This window comes from Choloepus didactylus, chromosome 10 (assembly GCF_015220235.1).
Source record: "Choloepus didactylus isolate mChoDid1 chromosome 10, mChoDid1.pri, whole genome shotgun sequence".
NCBI lineage: Eukaryota > Metazoa > Chordata > Mammalia > Pilosa > Megalonychidae > Choloepus > Choloepus didactylus.
In genome coordinates, this window is record NC_051316.1 from 113,650,432 (window position 1) to 113,665,388 (window position 14,957).

Below are 14,957 nucleotides of genomic sequence, written 5' to 3' on the forward strand. Positions count from 1 at the left end.
CAAGAGTCTAAGCCTTCATTTCATTTCAGCCCCAGACCCTCTCTCACTGTCCCACAAACCACCGGACTTGGCGTAGTGTCCCTGGGTTCTCCGAGCGGGTCCCCCCACCCAGCTGCAATCCTCCAGGACCTCTGCCAAGGGAATGCCGTGCTACATCACCAGTGTGCGCCGTCCCTCAAGGGAAGCCCCGGGCCACCGGGCCGTGCAGCGGCGCTCTCAGCCTGATGCAAAGATGGCCAAACGGGGCATCTCCACACACCCCTCCTCGCACAGTTTCTCCTTCCCAGCTCCGGGACAACTGGCGGGGCTCTGGGCTGTGGGCACGGGCCCGGGCAGGAGTTTATCCAGCCCTCCCAGGAGCCAGCTGCTAGTGGCGGGGTTTCTTTCTGTTTCCAGCTCCCCCCTCCATTCCCCCAGCCCCAAGGGTATCTGCAGCAGGCTATCTTCCAGGCCAGACACCGAGAGGCCGGCCCAGCCCCCCCCTTGCTGTGTTTTACTGCATGATTCCCACTATCGCAACTGCAGCCACTCCTGGGTTTTTCCCTTTTTTTTTTTTTTCAAAAGAGCCTGTCGGTCTCCAAACACCAAACCCTGGCTTCCCCAGACCGCCACGCGGCTGCAGGTCTTCCAGCCAGGTTACTCACTCATTTCAGAGTGCAGACTCCCAGTTTCACCAAGTATACGGCCCCTGTGGAACTAACAGACCTCGTCCAGCTGGCACATCACTGTAACCGGTATTCTGGGTCACTTTCTGGTTTTTATCTAGTGTTTTTCATGGAGGTGTTTTTTTGCCCTGTCTCACCTAGCTGCCATCTTAGTTTCTCTGATCACTGCTTTTGATTAGCAAATTCAGATTCCTGGGTCCAGGCTCTAAAAGCAGTTATTGTTTAACCCTCCCAGGACAAAGGCAGCAGCAGCCATTGTTTCAACCCTCCCAGGACAAAAGCAGAAATGGTGGAGATTTAAAGATGCAAGGCTTCCTCGGGGCTGCAAGGGAAAGTTAGCTACAGGGCCGCATTTGCTGAACAGGCCAGTAAAGCTCAGCTTTGAGGAGCAGTCAGAGAAGTGTTGGTGCCTTTCCTGACCCCCTCCACAGGACACTTTGGAGCCAGTCTGCACCCCCTTCATGGATCCTTGGCCGTGTTTTGGATGGGAAAGACCCAATTGGGAAAGTCCTCCCTGGAGTGACCCTCCTCCCAAAATTGCTTCCTCCAGGCAAAAGCGTCATGAGACAATAAAAGGAACATAAAAGCTTTAGAGGCAGGCAGTGTGAACAAAGGCCTGCCAGCTTCAGATACCCAGGTGGAGGAGGTTTGCCCTTGGGAAACAGAGGGGTCAACCAAACTCCTGTAAACAGGGGAACTCCAAAACAACTAACAAGCAAAAGCCCAGGACAAGATCAAGGCCCAGTAAGAGAAGGAAAGCCCTACATTCACCTTGGGCAGACCTGACAGGAGGGCTGAAGCTCAAGAAAATCTCTATCTTATTGACAGCTGGTTACAAAATCAGGAAACAGATATGCCAGTGAGTAAATCCCAGAGTTAACATTTTAAAATGTAAAGTGTGCAAAAGAGAACAAAGCAAACAAACAGGAAAAGATGGCCCATCCAAATAAAGAGGATAAAAACACAGAAAACCAATGAAGAAGAAGAGAATGTGGACATACTGAACAAAACTTAAAAAAAAAATCTTAAAAATTAGAAGATGAAGGAAAGTATAGAGAAAGAGCTACAGGTTATCAGGACAACAATGAATGAACAAAATGAGAGTATAGGTAAAGAAATGGAACTTTAAAAAAAAGAAACAAACAGAACTACTGGAATTGAAGACTGCAATAACTGAAATGAAAAACACCCAGGAGAGTTTCAAGAGCAGAATGGAGCTGGCAGAAGAAAGAATCAGTGAACCTGAAGACAAGACACTTGAAATGATTCAGGCTGAGACACAGAAAGAAAAATAATTATTAAAAGTACAAATAGCCTAAGACAGCTATGGGACACCATCAACTGCACAAATATATCTGTTATGGAGTCCCAGAAGGAGAAGAAAGAGAGAACGGGCCAGAAGCAATAGCCAAAGAAATAATGACAGAGAATTTCCCAAAATTAGCAAAAGACATGAATATGCACATCCAGGAAGCTCAGAGAACACTAAACAGGATAAACATGAAGAAAAATACACCCCATCATATATTGAGTTCACTATCAAATGCAAAAGACAAGAAGAGAGTTCTGAAAGCTGCAAGAGAAAAGCAATGTGTTACATATAAGGGAATCCCAATGAGATTGACTGCCAAGTTCTAATCAAAGACCATGGGGGCAAGAAGACAGTGGATTGAAATACTTAAAATGCTGGAGGAAAACAACTGCCAGCCAAGAACTATATATCTGGTGAGACTCTCTTTCAAAAATGAGGGAGAGATTAAGACATTCTCAAAAAAACAAAAGCTGAAGGAGTTCATCACCACTAGATATGCCCTACAAGCAATGCTAAAGGGAGTTCTTCAGATTGAAATGAAAGGACACTAGACAATGGTTCAAAGCAGCATAAAGAATTAAAGACCTACAGTAAAAGTAACCATCTGGGTAATTATAAATGCGATATTATTGTATTGAATTGTAAGGTATATAGCTCTACTTCTCAGTCTTTCAAGTGCTAAAATGCAAATGCACCAAAAATAATGATAAATCTAGGTTTCTGGACATACAATATACAAAGATATAAGTGGTAACAAGTAAAAAATGATGGAGGGACAGAGATGTATAGGAAAAATATATGTGCATGCTATTGAAGTTAAGTTGGTATCAAACCAAATATAACTGTTATATATTTAAGATGCTAAATTTTAACCCTAATGTAACCACAAGGAAAACAGATGACATATATTCATATAGAAATGAGAAGACATAAATATGGTACAACATAAGAAAGCTGATAAGTATAACAGTAGGCTTTAACAGAAGTGAGGGACAAACAAGGTATAAGATTTACAAAGGCTAAATAACAAAATGGCAGTAGAAAGACCTGTATATCAGCAGTGACTTTAAATGTAAATGGATTAAATTCTCCAGTCAAAAGGCAGAGACTGGCAAGAGATTCACTTTAAAGTCATTAGGTCGACAGTGAAAGGATGGAAAAAAATACACCATGTAAGTAGTAATCAAAAGAGACCTGGGTGGCTAAATTAACATTAGATAAAATAAAATAGACTTTAAGTCAAAAACAGTTACAAGGGGCAAAGATGGTCATTTCATATGGACTAAAGGGAATAATTCAATAGGAAAATGTAACAATTATAAATATATATGCCCCTAACAGCAGAGCGCCAAAATATATGAAGCAAATACTGACAGATTTGAAGGGGAAACTGACAGTTCTACATTAATAGTAGGAGACTTTAACACACTACTCTCAATAATGGATAGAACATCTAGTCGGAAGATCAACAAGGAAGTACAAGACTTCACTGATACACTAAATCAACTTGATCTAACAGACATATATAGAACACTGCACCTAACTAAAACAGGATACACATTCTTCTCAAGTGCACATGGATCATTTTCCAGGACAGACCATATGTTGGGTTACAAAACAAGTCTCAGTAAATCTGAAAATACTGAAATCATACAATGTATATTCTCTGACCACAATGGAATGAAGCTAGAACTCAATAACAGAGGAAGAAAGGGAAAATTAACAAATAGGTGGAAATTAAACAACATACTCTTAACCAATGGGTTAAAGAGGAAATCTGAAGTAAAATTAAGAAATATCTTGAGGCAAATGAAAATGAAAATACAACATACCAAAACTTACGGGATACAGCAAAGGCAGTGCTGAGAGGGGAATACTGCTACAAAATATTGCTAAAAGAAATAAAAGACCTAAATAAATAGAAGGATATTTCATGGATTGAAAGATTAAATATCATTAAGATGGCAATACTATCCAAAGCAATTTATAAATTCAATGCAATTCCAATCAAAATATTAACAACCTTCCTTACAGAAATTAAAAAGCCAATCATCAAATTTATATGGAAGGGTAAAGGGCCCGAAATAGCTAAAGCATCTTGAAAAAGAATAATGAAGTTGGAAGATTCACACTTCCCGATCTTAAGTCATATTATAGTATCAAAACAGCATGGTACTGGCACAAAGACAGACATACGGACCAATGGAATAGAACTGAGAGCTCAGAAATCAACCCTCACATTTATGGCCAACTGATTTTCGAAAAGGTGGCAAAGACTATTCAATTGGGAAAGAATAATCTCTTTAACAAATGGTGCTGGAAAAATTGGAACTCGGTTTGCAAAAAAAGAACACCTCTACCTCACACCATACATAAAAATAAAATTAACATGGATCAAAGCGCTAAATGTAAGATCTAGAACTAGCAAACTCCTAGAAGAAAACATAGGGTAGCATCTTCAGGACCTTTTGTTAGACAATAGTTTCTTAGACTTTACTCCCAAAGCACAAGCCACAAAAGAAAAAAACAGATAAATGGGGCCTCATCAAAATCAAAAACTTCTGTTCCTCACAGGACTTTATCATGAAAGTTAAAAAAAAAAAATTGGAAACCACATATCTAATCTATAACCTGTATATATAAAGAAATCTGTCAACTTTATAACAAAAAGACAAAAAAAACAAATTTTTTAAATGGACTAAAGACTTGAACAGATATCTCTCCAAAAAAGTTATTCAAATGACCAGAAAGCATATGAAAAGATGCTCAACATCATTAGGCATCAGGAAAATGCAAATCAAAACCACAATGAGATTCCACTTCCCACCCATTAGAATGGCTGCTATAAAAAAAATTAAAAAGAAATATTAGAGGACACAGAAAATAGGAATACTCAATTATTGCCGGTGGCAATGTAAAATGGTACAGCTGCTATGGAAGACAATTTTGCAATTCCTCAGGAAGCTAAGTAGAGCTACCATATGACCCAGCAATCACTACTACGTATACCTACAAAAGAATTGAAAGCAGAGGCTCGAACAGATATTTGCACACCAATGTTCATAGCAGCATTATTCACAATTGCCAAAAGACAGAAGCAACCCAAGTGTCCATCAACCAATGAATGGATAAATAAAATGTGGCATATACACCCAATGAAAGAACGGATAAATAAAATGTGGCATATACACAAAATGAAATATTATTCAGCCATAAAAAGGAATGAAGCCCTGATACACAGGACAATATAGATGAACCTTGAAGACATTTTGTTGAGTGAAATAAGCCAGACATAGAAGGACAAACATTCTGTGATCTCACTGATTTGAAACAATTAGAATAAGCCAACTCATAGAGTCAGAATCTAGAATATAGGTTACCAGAGGACAGAGTAGGAATAGGGAATGGAAAGTGAAGGCTTACAGTGTACAGGGGTCCTATTTGGAATGATGGAAATGTTTTGGTAATGGGTGGTGGTGATGGTAGCACAACATTGTGAATGCAATTAACAGCACTGAAATATATATATATGAATATGATTAAAAGGAGAAATGTTAGATTGTGTATATATTACCAGAATAAAAGTTTTTAAAAAAAAATCCTTGGAACTACACTACACAGTGAATCCTAAGTTAAACCATGGACTTTAATTAATCGTACAATTATAAAAACATGCTATCATCAATTGTAACAAATGTTCCACACCAATGCAAGGTATTGGTGGTGAGACGGTATATGGGAATTCTGTATTTTATGTATGATTGTTCTGTAAACCCACAACCTCTAATAATGGAAAAAAAAAAAAAAACCATAAAACACTAAGTAGAATTAACTGTGCACTTAAAAGGGGTGGATTTAATGGTATATGGATTACCTAAATTAAAAAAAAAGATGATGGTAGATCAAGAATCATAGATCACTGCTCTAAATCCCAATAGAAAAACTCTCAGGAAACAGCCCAGTACACAAAAGAGTATGGATACAGAAACAGATGAATCATATTCAAATTCTACCTTCCAATGCACAGAACACTATAGTAGTTATGCACAAAGTCCAACATAGAGAAGAGAACAATTAATGCTGATTGGAAGAACTGAAGGGGCAGTCAAGAAGGAGGTGGCATTTGAGCCAGACCATAATAAATAAGTAGGACTTTGCCAGGTGAGGAAGTCTAGGGTATTCCAGTTTGAAGGAATGCCATGAGCAAGGTACATACCTCAAACATTCAAAAGCACAGGATGTGTTCAAAGAACACCAAGTCGTATATTGTGTCTTTGTCAGGTACAGTGCTGGTTAAAAGACAGATACTTGTGGGGAACTTGATTATGGGAAATCCTTACTTTCCAAGATATGCATTTTTATATGTTTGAAAGCTTAAAATGATGTTTTATTTCTGCAAGAAAAAAATTTTAATTAAAAGAAGTTTTTCCTTAAGAATGTCCTGGAAGCTCTGGAAAGTTTGGAAAATCTTCTCTTTGCAAACTAGAAATAAATTTTATTATACAGATAATGTATTGTTTCTTTTACAAAAACCAAGAAAGAAAAGATTAACATTTTGAAAAAAAAATTAAAGATAAGCTAAACCATAAGAATGGTTATCTTTGGTGATTACAGAATGTTGCACTGTTTTAAGTTATACATTCTTATAAAAATTAATGCTTTCTTCCTACAAGGAATTATTTAGGTCATAGTTTTAAAAAAAAAAAAGAAAAAATATAGAACAAATTTTTAAAGAGGGTGAGGTGTTCACAAAATCTCAAACAGCAAGCATTACTTTTAAATTTTTTTAATTATTTAAAGTTAATCTATGTAAATAGAAATAAGATTTTTGTCTGTCCACTACCACATTACACAGAATCATTGAAAGAATTTTCACCATATGTGGGAAATAGGAATGGAATGGAGGTGAGGAGGAGGAGGGGAGAGAGGAAGTGTCCATAGGCAGGCTATAGTCACTGACGTGACAGCTGGGGCATCCACAAGCAGCTCTGGGTAGCCATGAAGCATGGATGTGTTGGGATTTATTAGCAGGTAATGATTTTTGAGAGTCAACTGTCCAACCACAGGAACCAGAGAAATATTCCAATAACCTCATGCCAAAGGCAAAATCCCAGCTCACCAGCCAGTCAAGAATGACTCAGCAGGGTCGTCTTTGCTAGAGGAACATGCTGCCTCATACACCCCACTCCTTCCCCTGAGGAAGGGAATGAAGACAACTCCCGGCTGGGTGTCAGGGAGAGAGCCTTGGTGGTGGTACCCATACCCCTCTCACCTCTCAGAACTTGGACCATGGCTGTAGTTCAACAGTGACCACCTGTGCGGCCTTACCTGTTATTTAAAGCTAATGACCATACTTACAGGTCATTGCACATGCTGTATTTTGATTGTTAAATAGTTTTAATATCACCCTTCCTATTCCAAAACCTAGAGTTGAGACCAGCCTCTCTTGTCAGTGAACAGAAAAAAAACAAGGGTAGCTTTACCCTGTTATAACCACAAGCATGGCAAATCTTGGGCATGTGACTCACGTAAGGAAGGAATGGGGGGAGGAATAAAAAATATTTGAAGAATATTTAAAGAAATAATGGACATTATCAAGAAAGTGAAAAGACAACCTAAAGAATTGGGAAAGATAGTTATAAATCATACATTTGATAAGGGCTTAATATCCAGAATACATTAAAAAAAAAGAAAACTCCTACAACTCAACAACAAAAAGACTAACAGCTCAATTTAAAAATGGGCAAAGAAGTTGAACAGACATTCTTTCCACAGAGAATATACAAATGGCCAATAAGCATATGAAGAGATTGTTCAACATCCTTAGCCATTAGGGAAATTCAAATCAAAGCCATAATGAGATAGTACTTCACACCAACAGGGATGGAAATTGTTTTTTTAAATGGAAAATAACAAGTATGGGAGAGGATACAGAGAAATTGGAACCCTCATGCATCACTGGTGGGAATATAAAATAGCACAACCACTGCTGAATGCATTGTGGTTCCTCAAAAAGTCAAATATAAAATTACTATATCACCTGGCAATCCCACTTCTAGATATATACCCAAAGAAACTGAAAATGGGAATTTAAACAGATTCTTGTACACTACTATTCATAGTAGAATTATTCAAAAAGCCAAAAATGAGAAACAACCCAAGTGTCCATCAACAGATAAATGGATAAACAAAGGGTGGTACAATGTACTACTATACAGCCATAAGAACAAATGAAGTTTTGAGACATGGATTATGGTGAATTGAAATATGTACCCCAGTTAGAACATGTTTTGGGTCTTGGCCCATAACCTGGTACATGCAGACCTGTTATAGACAAGATCTCTTCAACATGTTACTTCAAGTTAAGGTGTGGCCCAACTGAATCAGGTTGGACTTTAATCCAGATTCCTGAGGTCCTATGCAGGCAGAATGAAAGTTAGACAGAGATAAGCAACGGGAAAAATTCCAAAAATGTTGGAATCAATGGAACTCAGAAGAAAAAGGAGAAGACACCACCATGTGTATTGTTATCTGATAGAAAAGCCAAGGACCAATGATCACCAATAGCCAGCCCCAGAACACCACAGTCTTCTGGGGGAAAGCATCACCTTGCTGATGCACTTATTTTAGGCTTCAAAATAAGCCTCAAAACCATGAGCCAATAAATTCCATTATTTGAGCTAACCCACTGGTACCTGTTTGAGTGGCTAGGAAACTAAACCATGGATGAACTTTGAAAAATTATGCTGAGTGAAATAATCAGGGCACATTAGGATAAATACTGCATGCTTTTACTTATACAGAATATCTCGGAATAGCAAATTCATAGACAGAAATTAGATTAGAGGTTACAAGGAGATGGGAAAAGCTTGTTGTACTTTAAAGTGTATACTCAAGGTACAAGACAATTGCATCTAACAGTGTCATAAATAAAAGAAAAGTTACATCGGTCATTAAGGGCTTCTAAATGAACAGCATCCTCATAACTTCCATGTTTATCATCTTTACTTCTGGGTATAATTTAATAAGATAATCCGAAGAACAGTAATTGCAGCTTCTGTTGCAAACTTCAAACTCTTTAACTATGGTAGATTCAAACACCACTGCTTGTTTGTTGTCTCAAGGTTTACCATTGATCAAATCAAGACCAATCCATTTTAAATTTTTACATTCTGGGTTGACTTGATAATCATTATGAAAAGATCTTAACTTTGCAACCAGATCTGAGGAGTCTGGGCAGCATTAACTTCTAGTGTATTAGGAATAACAAAAAGAGATCTTTCAAATCCTGCAGTAGCAAGCTGTTCTCAAAACGCCAAGCTGGTCGCACAGCTTTCAAAGTACATGGAAAGGGACTTCCACAGCAGCCCCACCTGGAACCACAGATTTTGATTCCAAAACTCTCCTCACCACACAAAGAGCATCATGTAAAGAGTGCTTTCTCATTACACATGAAATCATTTGCCCTGCAGAAGATAACTGATGCACATGTAAGAGCCTTAGTGTTTTTTATTAAAATCATTTCATCATCACAAATCCCCTCCTGCACCACCTCTTCTGCTTGCCCCAGCACTGCAGCTTTAAAAGTTTCTTCACCTTCCAGACTGGCCAGCCCTGAAACAACAGCGGCTCCAGAAGGTTTAGTAACGTGTTTAAGGTCCCTTTTTAAAACTCTTCTATTCTCCATAAAACCAGACTCCACAAAATACTTCAGGCACATATCATCAATTCAATCTGTGGTTAAACAACATTGGCACCAGTTACCAGGATCTTCTGAATTTTCTCCTTGGTGACATCTGATTCCCTCTGTCTAATTTGGTCCAGTTTTTCAGGGTCTGCAATAACAAACTATAACACCAAACTGCATTTTTGTTTACTGCAGGCAGAGGTCAAGGCAAGCAATTTTTGCTTTAACTATTCTCTTGGGCATGCCGTGCGCTCACACCACACAGGTGAGGGCATAGCCATTGATCAGCATTATCTCCCATGGGCTTTCAGAACATTAACAGAATTGACTAGAGAGCAAGGTTGGCCTCTTATATCTGCGTACTTAATGGCAAAAACTGCATCTACTGCCAAATTAGCAAAGAAATCAACATAGATTCTAATGATTTTGGAAGACACAGATGTATAAGCAACATTATTCAAGCAATCTCTTCCAAGTTCATCTTTGTTAATAAATAGGTTTTCACTGATATAATGCACTACTTCCTTGCAAGCAAGTCTACAGCCACTAATAAAAGATGTGGGATGAATTTTCAGTTTGACTAGTTCATCTGCATTTTTCAGAAGTTTTGCTGCAATAATAACCACTGAGGTAGTTCCATCTCCAACTTCTTTGTCTTGCACATCAGCCAGTTCACAAAGAACTTTCACTGCAGGATGTTCTATCTCTAGTAACTTCAGGAGGCTGCACCATCATTAGTAATGGTTACATCACCAATATCATCCACCAACATTTTATCTAAGCCAACTGGACCAAGAGAACTTTTTTTACAATATTGGCAATAGAAGCTGCAGCCATAACCTTCTGGGAGCAGATCGCCTCCCTGAACACTGACAAAGGAAAGGCCCTCCATCTTCACAGCAGAGGACACGTCAAATACACCACAGGCAATCAGCTTCTCTTCCCGTAGACCCGGCAGCAACCAGGGCACCAGCGGAGATGGTGTGGAGCACACGCAAGCAGCGCCCTGGGTGCTGCTGGGTAGCACCATCGCAGCTTCTCTCCCCACTCCCCAGGGCCCCGTAGCAAGGGGCAGGCAGGTGGGGGTGGTGGAATTTTTTGAAAGAAAAAAATATTAAATGAAAGAATTTTAAATTGTAATTAGTGCTGCAAAAAAAAACATAGCAGGACAATGAATTAGAGTGGGTGTTAAACTATGGACTACAAGCTAAGAATCATTTTTATATTTCTAAATGGTTAAAAAAAATCAAAAGAAGAATACCATTTTGTGACCCATGAAAATTATATGAAATTCAACTTTCATTAACCATAAAGAAAATTTTATTATAACAACAAAATAAAAATAATGGAAGCCAGAGATAATGGAGTGACATCCTTAAAATGCTGAAAGAAAAAGGAAAAAAAAAAAAAAACCCTGTCAACCTAGAATTTTATATTCAATAAAACATCTTTCAAAAATGAGGTCAAATTAAAACTTTCTCAGAAAATAAAATCTGAGAGAATTCATAACTAGCAAACCTGCTGTATAAGAAATGTTAAAAGAAGATTTCTGGAGAAAGGAAAATAACACCATGCAGAAACTTAGATCTACACAATGGAATAAACAACACAAGTGATAAATATGTGGGTAAAGTTAAAGATTTTTCTCATTTTTAAATTTTTTAAAGATAATTGTTTAAGTAAATATAACATATTGTAGGATTTGTAACATAAGTACAGTGTATTATGCCAGTAGTACAAAGGATGGAAGGGGAAAAGAAAGAATGCTGTTCTAAGATACATGAGGTAGTAAATATTATTTTAAGGTAGAGTGTAATAAGTTTAAAATGCATATTGTAAATCCTAGAGCAAAACGCTAATACACACACACACACACACACACACACACACACACACATATGTGTATATATATATAATAAGCAAATGAAGATACAGGGAATATTTAATTAATAAAAAAGAAGGCAGAAAAACAAAGAAAATAGCACAATCAATGGGACAATTGGAAAACAAATAGAAGCAAGATGATAAATTAAATCCAACCACATTCATAATTACATTAAATGTAAATGGTCTAAATCAATTACAAAACAGAAATTGTCAGATAGGATTAAAATACAAGACCTAACTATATGCTGTCTATCAGAAATCCACTCTGAATATAAAGGCACAGATAGATTAAAATTAAAAGCACAGAAAATGTTATATCATGTTAACATTGAGGATAAAAAATCTAGGTAGCCGTTACGACGAGATAAAGAGCATTTTAATAATGATAAAAACATAACAATCCTGTGTATGCACCTAGTAACAGTGCTTTAAATTACATGAAGGAAAAGGCCACAAAAAAATAAAGGATAAATAGGCAAATCCACAATTATAATTAGAGATTTCAGCATTCCTCACTTGGTAGTTATTAGAAAAAGAGGCATAAAATCAGTTAGGACATAGAAGATTGAAGAATGTTATCAACCAACTTGACTCAAGTGATAGTTTTAGGACATTCAACCCAACAATAGCAGAACATATATGCTTTCAAGTGCATATGGTACATTTACCAAAACATACCCTCTCTGGGGCCATAAGACAAGTCTCAGTAGATGTCAAAAGACTTAAATACTACAGAGCATGTTCTCTGACAACAATGGAACTAAATTAGAAATCAAAAACAAAGAAATATGGAAAATATTCCCAAATAGTTGGAAATTAAACAACACACTTCTAATGAAACCATGGGTCAAAAGATAAACCACAAGGAAAATAATAAAATATTTTGAAATTAAAACACAAGCTATCAAAATTTATCTGAGTATACATAAGCAGTGATTAGAGGGGAATTTAATGCTTTAAATGTTATAGTAGGAAAAGAAAAGGTCTGAAATTAATTATCTAAACTTGGACCATAAGCTAGAAAAAGGAAAACAAATTAAATACAAAATAACTAGAAGGAAGGAAAAAATAAAAATAAGAGCAGAAATCAGTGAGACAGAATATGGTCAAACAAAAGAAAAAAAATCTATTAAATTGATTAAAACTAAGTTCTTGAAAAAAATCAATAAAATTGATAAAACCTTAGCCAGACTCATCAAATTAAAAAGAGAAAAAACACAAATTATCAGCATCAGAAATAACAGAGGGAACACCACTATTTATTTTATAACCATTAAAAGGATAATAAGGGAATATGTTGAATAAATTCATGCCAATAAATTCAACAATTTAGAAGACTACACACATGCCTTGAAAAATAAATTATCAAGAAGAAATGGCCAGTCTGAGAATCCCTATATCTATTACAGAAACTAAATTTGGGATTAAAAATCTGACAAATAAAACTTCAGTCCCAGATATCTTCATTGATAAATTATATCAAACATCTAAGGAAGAAATAATACCAATTCTACACAAACTTCCAGAAAATAGAGAAGGAAGAAACACTTACCAACTCATTTTACAAGACCAGCATTACCCCAATACCAAAACCAAACAAACATAATACAAGAAACAAAAACCAGAAACAAATATACTTCATAATATAAATGCAAAATATGTAAAATTTTAGCAAATCAAAACTTGGAATGCGTAAAAAGGATAATAAATCATGTACCAGGTATTTGAATATTTAACATTTGTAACTTCAATCATGTATTTCACCTTATCAATAGACCAAAACAGAAAACCCATATGATTTTCTCAATAGATACAGAAAAAAGCATTTTGCAAAACTCCCAGAAAACTAAGCATAAAGGAAATTTCCCCAACCTGATAAAAAGCTTCTACGAAAAACCTACAATTAACATAATACTTAATGGTGAAAAACTGAATGCTTTTCTCCTAAACTTGTGAATAAAGCAAGGATGCCCTTCTCACCACTTCTGTTCAACATTGTTCTAAAGATCCTAGCCAATTCATTAAGTCAAGAAAAAGAAATAAAAGGCAAACCGATTAATAGGAATACGTAAAACTGCTTTTATTTGAAGACCTAATCATGCATTTGCAACTATCATGAAGAATCTATTAAAAAGCTACCAGAACTAATAAGTGACTACACCAAGGTCATAGGATACAAGGTAAATATACAAAAATGCATTATATTTCTATATATGAACAAGAAAAATTGAAAATTGAAATTAAACAAATAATACCATTTAAAATAGCATCCCAAAACATGAAATACCTAGCGATACATTTAACAAAATGTGTGATAGGCCTGCACACCGAAAAGTACCAAATATTGCTGAGAGAAATTAAAGAAACCAAAATAAATTAAGATATATACCATTTTCTGGATCAGAAGACTCAACCATGTTACAATAAAAATCTCTCCCCAAAGGGTCCTAGAAATTCAATAAAATACCAGCAGGCTTCTTTGTAGAAATATTCAAGCTGATTCTAAAATTTACATGAAAATGTAAAAAGCTTATAATAGCCAAAAACTATTTTTAAAAAAAACAAAGTTGAAGGACTTACATTACCTGATTATAAGACTTCCTATTAAGCTGCTACTTAATTGTCTACTGTTGCATAACTAATCATCCCCAATCTTGCTGACTCAAAGCAACAATAATCATTTATTATACCTCACGGTTTATGTGGATCAGGAATTTGCAACCAGCTCAACTAGTCAGCCGAACCTCAGTTGCAGTCAGACAGTTCTGGGGCTGAGGCCATCTCCACGTCTCCTTCACTCACACCTGGGCTAAAAAAGCATACACAATTAGAAGTCTGGAAAAGTCGAGGTTCCTCAAGTATCTCTATCTCGACATGGTTTCTCCACTTGGATCCTGCAGCATGATGGCTGCAGTTGTAACCAGATTTCTTACATGGCAGCTCATGGTTCCAAAGATACCTGTTCTGAGAGAGACAGAGAGAAGGAATATCACCTTTTATGACCTAGCCTCCAGAAGTCACATACTGTCACTTCTGCTTTACTCTATTGAGGCAGTCACAAATTTTGGTCTAAGTTCAAGAAGAGAAGACACTGCCTCCACCTCTTAATGGAGGAGTGGCAAGGTTTTGGAAGAGCAGGTGAGACCAGAGATATTAGGATATATTTTGGAAAACACAGTTTACAATAATCAAGACAGTGTGGTATTGCATATAGAGATACAAAATAGATTGAAGAGTCTAGAAATAGGCCCACGGTTGGTTGGTCTTCAACCTAGATGCCAAGAGAAGGAAATTATTGTGTTTTTTTTCCCAACAAATAGTAATGGAACAACTTGGATATTCCTACAGGGGAAAAAATGTACCTTGACCATTACTTCAGCTCATCACAAAAATTCAGAATAAATTA

General features: G+C 36.7%; 1 pseudogene; it reads right to left on the reverse strand.

Annotated features, from left to right (window-relative positions):
* Nucleotides 1–1,004: 1,004 nt before the first annotated feature.
* Nucleotides 1,005–14,957, reverse strand: part of LOC119545338 — a 73,231-nt pseudogene continuing 59,278 nt past the window's right edge.